Source organism: Octopus sinensis, linkage group LG23, assembly GCF_006345805.1.
Source record: "Octopus sinensis linkage group LG23, ASM634580v1, whole genome shotgun sequence".
In the NCBI taxonomy this organism is placed as follows: domain Eukaryota; kingdom Metazoa; phylum Mollusca; class Cephalopoda; order Octopoda; family Octopodidae; genus Octopus; species Octopus sinensis.
In genome coordinates, this window is record NC_043019.1 from 123,029 (window position 1) to 135,106 (window position 12,078).

A 12,078-nucleotide genomic window follows, 5' to 3' on the forward strand; every position below is an offset into this window, starting at 1 on the left:
TCAGTATGTGGCAAAGTAATTTATTTTACTAAGCCCTAATTATATAATGTAATATTATATATATATATATATATATATATATATATATATATATATATATATATATATATATATATATATAGTTAGATAGATAGAGAGAGAGAGAGGGAGAGATTAGTTTAAGAGACAGAACCACCTTCAAGCAACTCAATCAACATTGAACGACGATATCAATGATAGAAGTATATAATATTAAATATTATCAGCTTAATACCTGCAATGGTTCATATACATTAGTGGGAAATTCGTTATAGTACCACTAAATTGAATTCCTCTCCCTTGTGGACTCGGAAATAAATTCCCTAACATTAGAACCTGAAAATAAAACAGGTTTGTTATAAATATATATTTAGGTTTGAAATCGCTCTAATGAGTTTTTACTGATGTGAAAGTGATAGTACATTGTTAATTAACGTAATTATCAAATAATATTCACCTAATTCAAAGTGTTTCGATTTCAACCTGAAGGTTTTCGGTCTCTTGAAAGTTCAGTATATTCAAAGAGCAGAAAAATGTGTGGCTTCTACAACAGTCGCTACGCAATTAGGAAAAATCTGGACGAAGATTGTAAACGTGTGGGTGCTACCTTGTCGTCTGGGTGTGTCTTTGTTTAAATGTCTGTATGTGTAAGTATGTATGTTGTACTGTCATGGTATATGGTGCATGTGTGTATATACGTGTGTATGTTGTAGTGTGAGTGTATGTTTGATTAAAGGTATATGTGTGTATGTAAGCGTATGTTGTAGTGTGTATGTGTGTTAGCGATTACACAGGTATACAACCAAGCTTTTTACAATATTTTACGAGTAAAATATTTCATTTCCATTTACTGAATATAATATAAAAATATAGTCCAGTTATATGTATGCTGTTATGTTCTAAGTTCAAATTCCGCTGAGGTCGACTTTGCCTTTCATCCTTTCGGGGTCGATTAAATAAGTACCAGTTAGGCACTGGTGTCGTTATAATCAATTTAATCCGTTTGTCTGTCCTTGTTTGTCCCCTCTGTGTTTAGCACCTTGTAGGTAATAAAGAAATAGGTATTTTGTCTGCCGCTGTTGTAGTGTGTATGTGTGTTAGCGATTACGCCCTGTAATCTAGTGGTTCGGCCAAAAAACCGATGGATCATGTACTAGATCTTTTAAAAATTAGTCCTGGGGTCAACTAAAATCTTTCAAGGTAGTGTTCCAGCATGGCCGCAGTCACATGAGTGAAACTAGTAAAAGAATAAGAGAATAGGAGTGGCTGTGTGGTAAGTTCATTGCTTACCAGCCACATGGTTCTGGGTTCAGTTTCACTGCGTGGCACCTTGCGCAAGTGTCTTCTACTATAGCCTCGGGCCGACCAGAGCCTTGTGAGTGGGTTTGGTAGACGGAAACTGAAAGAAGCCGGTCGTATATATGTATACATATATATATATATGTGTGTGTGTGTGTGTGTGTGTATGTTTGTGTGTCTGGGTTTGCCCCCCGCCACACACACACACATCGCTAGACAACCGATGCTGGTGTGTTTACGTCCCCGTATTGTAGCGGTTCGGCAAAAGAGTCCGATAGAATAAGTACTAGGCTTACAAAGAATAAGTGCTGGGGTCGATTTGCTCGACTAAAGACGGTGCTCCAGCATGGCCACATTCAAATGACCGAAAAGAGAAAAGCGTAAAAGAGAAAGGGTAATAAATACATATTCAAGGAGGGAGTAAAGGAAAAAAAACTGGGTTAAATCCATTATGTCAACTGTTCTACAAAACCTGACATATCAGTTACGTTGTCATAGTGAGGTCATTCGTTATAGTATCGCCTTAAGCAATCTGCTATCCTATTTGGTTATGAAACAATGAAATTCGAACCTGATTCTTTGTTTTCTGTTTGCTTCGAACATTTTAAGAATGTTTATCCTGATTTAAAATGTCAGACGAAACTACTGAATCGGAAAACTGGTGGTGCGTATGTATGTATGTACAACCTGTTGCATGGTCGGGTTATCGGCGACTAAACCGGCAACCCCACCAAGCTTGCTTGATGAGGAGGGTGTTTATTGGACACCTTGCGGAATGTAAAACAAAACCTGTTAAAGGGAGGAGGAACTCTTGAGAGTCAACGGCCATCCAGTAAATGTCTTAAGGCTGTATCATGTGCGGGACATTGAAATAATCGGGCTGAATACCTGATCGCGCGGTTAAACCATTGGGAGTGAAGGACTCCTAGCCTTTGTAAGGGCATCCTTTTAGGAGAAGGTAACTGAAGTAGCTGGGATAACTCCGACATGAAACCTGCGGCTCAGTGGTTACCGATGATGTTGACTTGTTCTTCTTTTCGGATTATGGCTGCTGTTGCTTAGTGAGTGAGATTGACTCAGTGCACAGCCTTTCCCCACTTAAAAAAAATCTTCTTGCACAGGCATTGCACGATAACAACATTGATTAAGCTTCGTGCAATGGCCATACACGATAACGAGGGGGCAGCCACCATGTATGTATGTATGTATGTATGTATGTATTATGCTCGCATGTACGTGTGTATGTATGTATATATATATATATACACACACACATATATATATATATATATATATATACATATATATATATATACATATATATATATATATACATATACATATATATATATAAGTTTAACAATTAAGGATAATCTCTTAATAAGGGATCTTAACAAGAAATTATCGGGTAGTTAGCGTGAAAACCTCATAAAAGAAAAGAATTCGAAAATAATTTTTTTCTTTTGAACAAATTAATTATATCTATATTGTATAGAGGGCATTATTACACATAAATGCCTCACACTAAGAGGGACAAAGTCATTACTACCAAAATTATACTAATCATACCTAAATGCAGTTTTTCAAAGCATTTTTTTAAATGTCTTGCTTTGAAAAACTGCATTTAGGTACGATTAGTATAATTTTGGTAGTAATGACTTTGTCCCTCTTAGTGTGAGGCATTTATGTGTAATAATGCCCTCTATACAATATAGATATAATTAATTTGTTCAAAAGAAAAAAATTATTTTCGAATTCTTTTCTTTTATGAGGTTTTCACGCTAACTACCCGATAATTTCTTGTTAAGATCCCTTATTAAGAGATTATCCTTAATTGTTAAACTTATTCCGAAATACTTTTCATTACCCGACATGCAGTTCGTAAAAAGCCTGCCATTTACCGGATATATGATTTATAAACATTCCATGTGCTTGGCCGGAGTAGGCAGTTGTCTGTTCGTCTTCGCTACGTAAGGTTGGTTGTTTATTTATGATGTGTTCAGAATCAGTTCTGCTGATGATCATAAGACGTAAGTTGAATGTGAAATCACGGTGATACAGAACTAAATTCATTTTTTTAAATGTCTTGCTTTGAAAAACTGCATTTAGGTATGATTAGTATAATTTTGGTAGTAATGACTTTGTCCCTCTTAGTGTGAGGCATTTATGTGTAATAATGCCCTCTATACAATATACATATATATATATATATATATATATATATATACATCTATCTATATATATATATATATAAATACATACACATAAATATATACATATATATACATATATATATATATATACATATATACACATATATCTATCTATATATATATAAATATATATATATATATATATATATAAAATATACCACGACGTCTACACATTTCTCACCTTGAACTTTCAACCTTGAACTTGTTCGCATAAACTGTCCCGTTTGTTGTATTTTTATTTTCTCTTATATTACCACTTTTTTTTACATTCATTTCATGCTTTCCACATTTTCCTGCATTTTTGTTCTCCTTTCCGTCTTTCTTCCCTCTCTGGATGTCCATACTCCGTTTCCTCTGCCTGCACCCCCCTTTTTTGCCTCCCCCTCTCTCTGCTTCCCTTCTTTCTTTCCCTTTTCTGTTTGCCCCGTCTTTTCTGCCCCTATCGCTTACTTATCTAGTTTTTTCATACGATTATTATTTTTTTGTTTTTCTGAACGTTTGTTTTTCCCCTTTTTTCGCTATCCTTTTTTTCTATTGTTTTCATACGATAATATTTGTTTTTTGTTTTTTTTCGAACGTTTTTTTCCGCTATCCCATCATGCCGGATCCTAGGTCCTACCTCCTCACCCTCCATCACCGTTTGAAGGATCATCTCCGTTCGCTCCCTGTATATTGCCTTCAGCCGTCCGTTAATCTCTCTCTACTTCTTTTTAAAAAAACCGCTTCGCTAGCCAAGTCTCTTTCCTAAGCCGCTGCATACATCACCGACTCATCCCTAAAGGTTTCCGCCTCCACTTCCACCCTGCTCTCCACTCGGATTCTTCCATCTTACCCATACTCCGCACCACATCTTACCGCCTTATGCGGGCCACCATTCGCTCCAATCTCTCCAAACTACATGCCATCAACCGCCTTCTTCCTCCTGCTTTCTCCACTTCTTCTCCTCTCTGCCGCCTCTCTATGCTCCAAACACGCTACGCTTCATTATCCATTTGAATCAACTCTTCCATCAATTTCTTTCTGATACCAAACTTCGTAAACTCCAATCACTCTTTCATTCCACCCTACCCGACGCCACTACCCCAACTCCTCCACCACCCTTCTCCCCTCCCGATAGGCTCCATCCACCCACACCTAACCCCACTGCCCCTTCCTACAACCCCTTCTCCCCTCCCGATAGGCTCCATCCACCTACACCTAACCCTACTGCCCCGCCCAACCACCCCCACACACCTCCCCAATCCCTCCCCCTCAGACCTCCACGAGACCTACCACCCCTCCTACTTCTATTCCACCCACCCCTTCTCCACTTCCGTCTGTTGTTACCATTCCCCCCGATCTTCCCCTCTCTGCGGCTGAACGCTCCGTCCTTGGTAGGGGTCTGCGTTTCATCCCCCTCACTCCATCCTGTAAGGAATTCCAGACGCGAGTTGATGTCCACAGCTTTGTGCGCCGTGTCCGGTTGGGTGCGCATTACCACGACTCGCCACCCACACCCAACGAAGAGGACTGCTTCACTGACCTGGGCCGCCGACCATCCCCGTGGACGCCTGCCCCTGGCCAGATCCTAGCAGTGGATCTTTTCGCGGGCGCTTGTCAGCGTGCATTGGAGCGGTTCAACTTCTCCAGGCACCAACGCCGCCTCAACATCTCCCCGGCTGAGCTCTTGGCTCTTCGTTCCCTCCAACGGCGCGCTGACATTATCATCAAACCGGCTGACAAGGGTGGAGCTGTAGTGGTGTGGCGCGCGGACCTCTATAGGGCCGAGGCTTTCCGCCAACTCAATGACACCTCCTTCTATTCCCCTCTGCCCTCTAACCCCACACTTGGCTACCAACAGACGGTATCCTCTACTGTCCACGACCTCATCTCGTCCTCCCGTCTCCCCCACACCGCATCCAACCTAATTGTGCGAACCCCACGTACCCCCACCATTTACTTCCTCCCCAAAATCCACAAACCCAACAACCCTGGCCGCCCCATCGTCTCAGCCTGTAACTGCCCCACGGAGCTCATCTCTAAATACCTCGACCGTGTCCTTGCCCCCCTAGTGGCATCTCTTCCCTCCCACATCCACGATACCAACCATGCTCTCCGGCTTTTCAACTCTTTCTCCTTTCCTCCCGGCTCCTCCAAAATCCTTTTTACTATGGACATCCAAAGCCTCTATAATGTTATCCCTCGCCACGAAGGACTGCAGGCACTTCGACACTTTCTTGACCTCCGCTCTAACCCTGTACCTGACATCTCCACACTCATTCGTCTGGCCGAACTTGTCCTTACTCTGAACTGCTTCTCGTTCGCGGGCGAGTTCTACCATCAGGTCTCGGGAGTGGCCATGGGAACGCGAATGGGCCCCAACTATGCGAACCTGTTCGTTGGCTATGTTGAGGCCCAAATATTCTCTAATTTCACTGGTCCCACTCCTGAACTATATGGTCGTTACATTGACGACATTATCGGTGCCACCTCACTCTCCCGCGAACATCTAGATTCCTTCCTCTCTTTCGTCCAATCTTTCCATCTAGCCCTCCACTTCACTTCCACTATCTCCAACACCTCTGTCTCCTTCCTCGACATTTCGGTTAGCATTCTTCACTCCAATCTTACCACCTCCATTCACTACAAACACACAGACTCACACTCATACCTCAACTTCTCTTCCTCCCATCCAGAACACACCAAGCTTTCCATCCCCTATTCCCAATTCCTCCGTCTACATAGGCTCTGTAGTGACGACCATGACTTTGAGACTCAGTCTCAACGTATGGCTCACCACTTCACCCTACGTGGATACCCCCTCACCACTATCCACACTGCCCTTGCCAGAGCACGGTCCGTGGACCGTGTATCTGCTCTCTCTCCCCGAACCCGCCCTGTAGTCTCCCGCCTCCCTTTTCCCCTCACTTACCACCCCACGACCCTACGTCTCCAACGCACCATTCTTCGAGCTTTCCGTCATCTCCAGTCCGACCCGTCCACTTCACACCTCTTCCCTAACCGACCCCTCCCCTCTTGAAGACGGGAAGGATTGCTTCCCTTCGCAAATACTGATAGGGCACAGAAAGTGTGTGTGTCTCTCTCTCTCTCTCTCTATATATATATATATATATATATAGAGAGAGAGAGAGAGACTGAGATAGATAGATAGATAGATAGATATAGATAGATAGATAGATAGATAGATATAGATAGATAGATAGATAGATAGATAGATAGATAATGATAAATCTCAGAGCGAGTATATGTATTTGTGAAGGGAACCGACTTCTCATCGACAACTATGATTGTCACACGCCGATGACGGGTCAATACTCTGAAACTCGAGTCCGTGTGTATCATAAGTTGAAGACTGGAAGGATGGCTTCCCTTCGCAAGTACTGATAGGGCACATAATGTGTGTCTATAGCCAGCTGGAGGAGGTATCCTCCTGGGGCTACAAACTACAGTAGCATCCACCCTTAGGGGTTAGCCATATTCAAATGGCAAATATACGTATATATATATATATATATATATATATATATATATATAAACATATTGAATATATATTTTTGATATATTTCATATATTTCACATCCTTCTTCAGCACAGCTTTCCATTGAAAAAGATTTATCATAGATTTATCAAATGCTACGTACCTCAAACCTTCTGACCATGCGACATCAAAATGTTTGAAGAAAGTGAGCAAAAGCTAAACCTACATAGACGTTTGAATTCGTAAATCTTCCCTCCAAAATTTTGCCATGCGCACTACAAAAATAGTTCTATGTGATTAGGAACTATTGGGTTGTCATAAGGGAGTGAAAAATCCAAATAGTAATATAATAATAAGAGTAAATAATTTCTATAAAGGCTTTTAAAAAAAAACCAATTATTTACTGTTATCCCTCACCACGAAGGACTGCAGGCACTTCGACACTTTCTTGACCTCCGCTCTAACCCTGTACCTGACATCTCCACACCCATTCGTCTGGCCGAACTTGTCCTTACTCTGAACTGCTTCTCGTTCGCGAGCGAGTTCTACCATCAGGTCTCGGGAGTGGCCATGGGAACGCGAATGGGCCCCAACTATGCGAACCTGTTCGTTGGCTATGTTGAGGCCCAAATATTCTCTAATTTCACTGGTCCCACTCCTGAACTATATGGTCGTTACATTGACGACATTATCGGTGCCACCTCACTCTCCCGCGAACATCTAGATTCCTTCCTCTCTTTCGTCCAATCTTTCCATCTAGCCCTCCACTTCACTTCCACTATCTCCAACACCTCTGTCTCCTTCCTCGACATTTCGGTTAGCATTCTTCACTCCAATCTTACCACCTCCATTCACTACAAACACACAGACTCACACTCATACCTCAACTTCTCTTCCTCCCACCCAGAACACACCAAGCTTTCCATCCCCTATTCCCAATTCCTCCGTCTACATAGGCTCTGTAGTGACGACCATGACTTTGAGACTCAGTCTCAACGTATGGCTCACCACTTCACCCTACGTGGATACCCCCTCACCACTATCCACACTGCCCTTGCCAGAGCACGGTCCGTGGACCGTGTATCTGCTCTCTCTCCCCGAACCCGCCCTGTAGTCTCCCGCCTCCCTTTTCCCCTCACTTACCACCCCACGACCCTACGTCTCCAACGCACCATTCTTCGAGCTTTCCGTCATCTCCAGTCCGACCCGTCCACTTCACACCTCTTCCCTAACCGACCCCTCCCCTCTTTCAAACGAGCCCACAACCTTCGAGACCTTTTGGTCCATAGCTCCTTCCCTGACCCTACCTCCCAACCCGGCTCGTTCCCCTGCTCCCACCCACGTTGCCGCACTTGCCCTTACCTCTCCAACACCACCCGCCTCACTAGCACCCACCATCGACCCTATCCCATCATCCACTCCTTCACCTGCACCTCCAGCAATATTATCTATTGCATCTCTTGCTCTCTCTGCAATTCCTTGTACATCGGACAAACGGGACGCCGCTTGGCTGACCGGTTCGCGGAACACCTTCGTGACATCCACCTTGCGAACGACACACCGGTCTCACGTCATTTCCGCTCCACCGGTCACTCCTTGCAACACCTATCTGTGTTCGGTTTGTCCTTACACAGAGGCCATCCGGATTCCCGTTTGCGCCGTGAACAGGAATTAATCTTCTCTCTTCGCTCTTATACGCCATTTGGTCTCAACTCTCCCCCCCCCTCATCTAACCCCCCTCTCCCCCCTCCTCACCTATCCTTTCCCCCCGACCCCTACTTCTTCAGTCCTTCATCCTTTCACCCCTCCTCCCCTTCCCTTCTTCCCTCTTTCTCCCTCCCTCCTTCCCTCTGCTCCCTCACTCCCTCACTCCCCTTCTCTCTCCCCCTCTCCATCTTTCCTCCTTCCTCCCCTCCTTCCTCCCCCTCCTTCATCCCCCTTCTCCCCCTCCACCCCATCCCCTCTTCTTCCCCTCCCCTTCTCTCCCCCTCCTCTCTTCTCCTCACTACACCACACGACTTTACACATCACATCATATATGATGTGCCATACTAATACATACACCAACTAATACATACTAATACATACACCAACTAATACATACTAATACATACTAATACATACACCAACCCTATACATACACACGTCCAGACCCCTCATACGCACTTATACTCTCTCATACACACACACACACTTATACATACTAATACGTACTAATACATACTAATACATACACCAACCCCATACATACGCACGTCCAGACCAATCCTACGCACTAATACTCTCTCATACACACACACTCACACACTTATACATACTAATACATATACCAACCCTATACATACACACGTCCAGACCCCTCCTACGCACTATTAGCTGGTCCTTCAACCCTATTATCAACCCTATTATCTCCCCTTATTTCGCTCTCGCGTCTCATGTTTGATCTTTGACCTCTGGCCGAAATCAGATCGCCATGTTGATTCGTTAGATACTGCACGCATTTTTTTTCTCTCCTTCTTTCTGTGTTTTTTTTCTCTCTGTGTATCTTTCTGTTGAAGAGCGTAGGCTCGAAACGTTAAAGACTTGTTTTATTTATATTTCCTGAGCGCCATACTAATACAATTGTTCGTTTGTTTTCCACCTGCCTTCGTCTTTTGTCTATTTTCATAAAGCTTCCCGTTATATATATATATATATATATATACACAAAATAAAAATAAATAATAAACATATAAAAAATATAAAATTATATACATATTATTTGTTATTTATGTATTGGTTTATGTCTATCACTGTTTGAGTTGCATAATAGTTGTTTTATCTCTAATTCATATTTTATACACACACACACACAGACATATATATATATGTATGTGTGTGTATTAGACATGGCCTGGACCAATCTTTGGTCGAAACATATCTAAGTTTTACATATATATATATATATATATTGTTATGGTTTGGCTAGTGCAGTATTTCTTGACCCACTTTTGGGAGTGGCGCCGGCACGTCTGGAAGAAAAGCAACAGCCCTTTGTTTACTGGAAGAGTAATGGCTTTTTGGAGGGACCTTTTGGCCTTGTGCGGTCGATTGGGGGTCAGAGAGATGTGAGGGCCGAAGAAGAGGAAGAATCTAGCAGTAGTGAGAAAGATAGAGTAAGGGATCTGAGAGCTGTCATGAGAGAATGACAGCAGCAGCGCGGTAGAGTTAGGCAGTTAAGGCTGAGAGCAGATAGAGAGGGTATAAGCAGTAGAGACAGATGGAGGGGTAGTGATAGAGGGTCAGTTGGTATTCGGTCGTCAAAGAGAGCAGTCGGATTTTGGTCGTCAGAGCAAGTAGTTGGCGGTTTTGGAGCATTGGGACAGAAGGAGATATATACAGAGAGATAGGCGGCCGTTGGAGAGGAACTACAATATGGGACACTGGCAATTCTAATTAGGAATTAAGGTACGTGAATTGTGTATTGATATGTGTAGAAAAAGAAGGACAAGGAATCGAAATGAACAGTGAAAAGAAATGAGACAGTGAAAAGAACATTGTGAATTGAGAAAAGGACTTGTCGATGTGTCGATTATCGAGTTGTGGTATTTATGTTCAGAATTGTGTTGATACATGTTGCAAAAGAAAATAGAAAAAGACTTTAAAGAACTGTGAACGTTATCTGTGATGTGTTTTGAAATAGAACTGTGTCTTCGGACGTGTACCTTTGAAATGCTGATATATTGACCTTGTTGTGTCGTTACCGGACGGTTATATTGTTATTTGCATGTTTAAATGCTTTGATCTGTTGTATACCTGTATTGATTTGTTGTTTCCTTTAAATGCTTTGATGTTGTAACCATTGATTGTCATAAACTAGTTGTTAAATGTAAGCCAGTTGTTGCCTTGCCGTTTTGTGTCTCTCTCGGTTGCCTCTCTGTATCTCTCTGTGTTGCTGCTGTTGTTGTGTAGGGTATCTCTCCTCTTTGGGTTCCGTGGCGAACTTGCCCGTTCGGGCGAGCGGCGACGGGTGATTCCGTAAAAATATATATATATATATATATATATATATATATATATATATATATATGTATGTATGTATTATGCTCGCAAGTACGTGTGTATGTATGTATATATATATATATATACACACACACACACACATATATATATATATATATATATATATATATATATCTATATATATATATATATATATATATATACACATATATATATATATATATATATATATATATATATACATATACATCTCTCTCTCTCTATATATATATATACATACATACACATAAATATATACATATATATATATGCATATATACACATACATCTATCTATGTATATATATAAATATATATATATATATATCGTGACGCATATTTGTCATTTGAATATGGCTTACCCATAAGGTTGGATGCTACTGTAGTTTGTAGCCCCAGGAAGATATCTCCTCCAGCTGGCTATAGACACACTATCTGTGTCCTTTCAGTATTTGTGAAGGGGAGTCATCCCCCCCGTCTTCAACACATGATACACACGTACCCGAGTTTCAAGGTGTTTACCTTTCATCAGCGTGTGACAATCATGGTTGTCGACGAATTTCTTTACTACGATTATAAAATCATTACATAGAAGGACAATACAGGACATACATACAAAAAACAGTTAAGTGGTTCGATTAAAAATTTTCCATAACATTTGGATTATTCATTATACAAAATTTGTATTTAAATTGTCCTTTGCATGACCAATAGAACATTACAACATTACATTAAATTGCGATCTTACCGATTTTTAAACCCCGGCAACCTATAAGGCCCCGCAGCTTTTCTTTCCTCTCCTCCATCCATAGTTAAGCTGGGTTTCTGACACCCACCTTTTTTGCCACTTCCTTCCATCTTTTTTCATACACACCTCGTGTTAAGATCTTTTCCAGCCCCATTTTGCTCTTCAGATGATATCTGAAGTAAGTGAGCAAGCCGGGGCCTGAGACAAAGGATCCTATTGCGACTCCTTCCATTCTTGTACGCCACATGCATTCTTTTACTACTGCAACCGTGCAGTGAAAAC

General features: G+C 41.8%; 1 protein-coding gene across 2 annotated transcripts in view; it reads right to left on the bottom strand.

Annotated features, from left to right (window-relative positions):
• The window catches only part of LOC115223714 (exostosin-like 3), a 46,256-nt gene extending 45,341 nt beyond the window's left edge, over window positions 1-915 (bottom strand). Inside the window, exons 1-2 of one of the 2 annotated variants that reach the window (XM_036512374.1) lie at window positions 476-915; window positions 254-354 (exon numbers count right to left, since the gene is read on the bottom strand). The gene's annotated coding sequence lies outside the window, so the exon portion shown is untranslated. The remainder of the gene's footprint in view (window positions 1-253; window positions 355-475) is intronic. The other variant, XM_029794390.2, reaches the window with a different exon arrangement.
• Window positions 916-12,078: the final 11,163 nt, after the last annotated feature.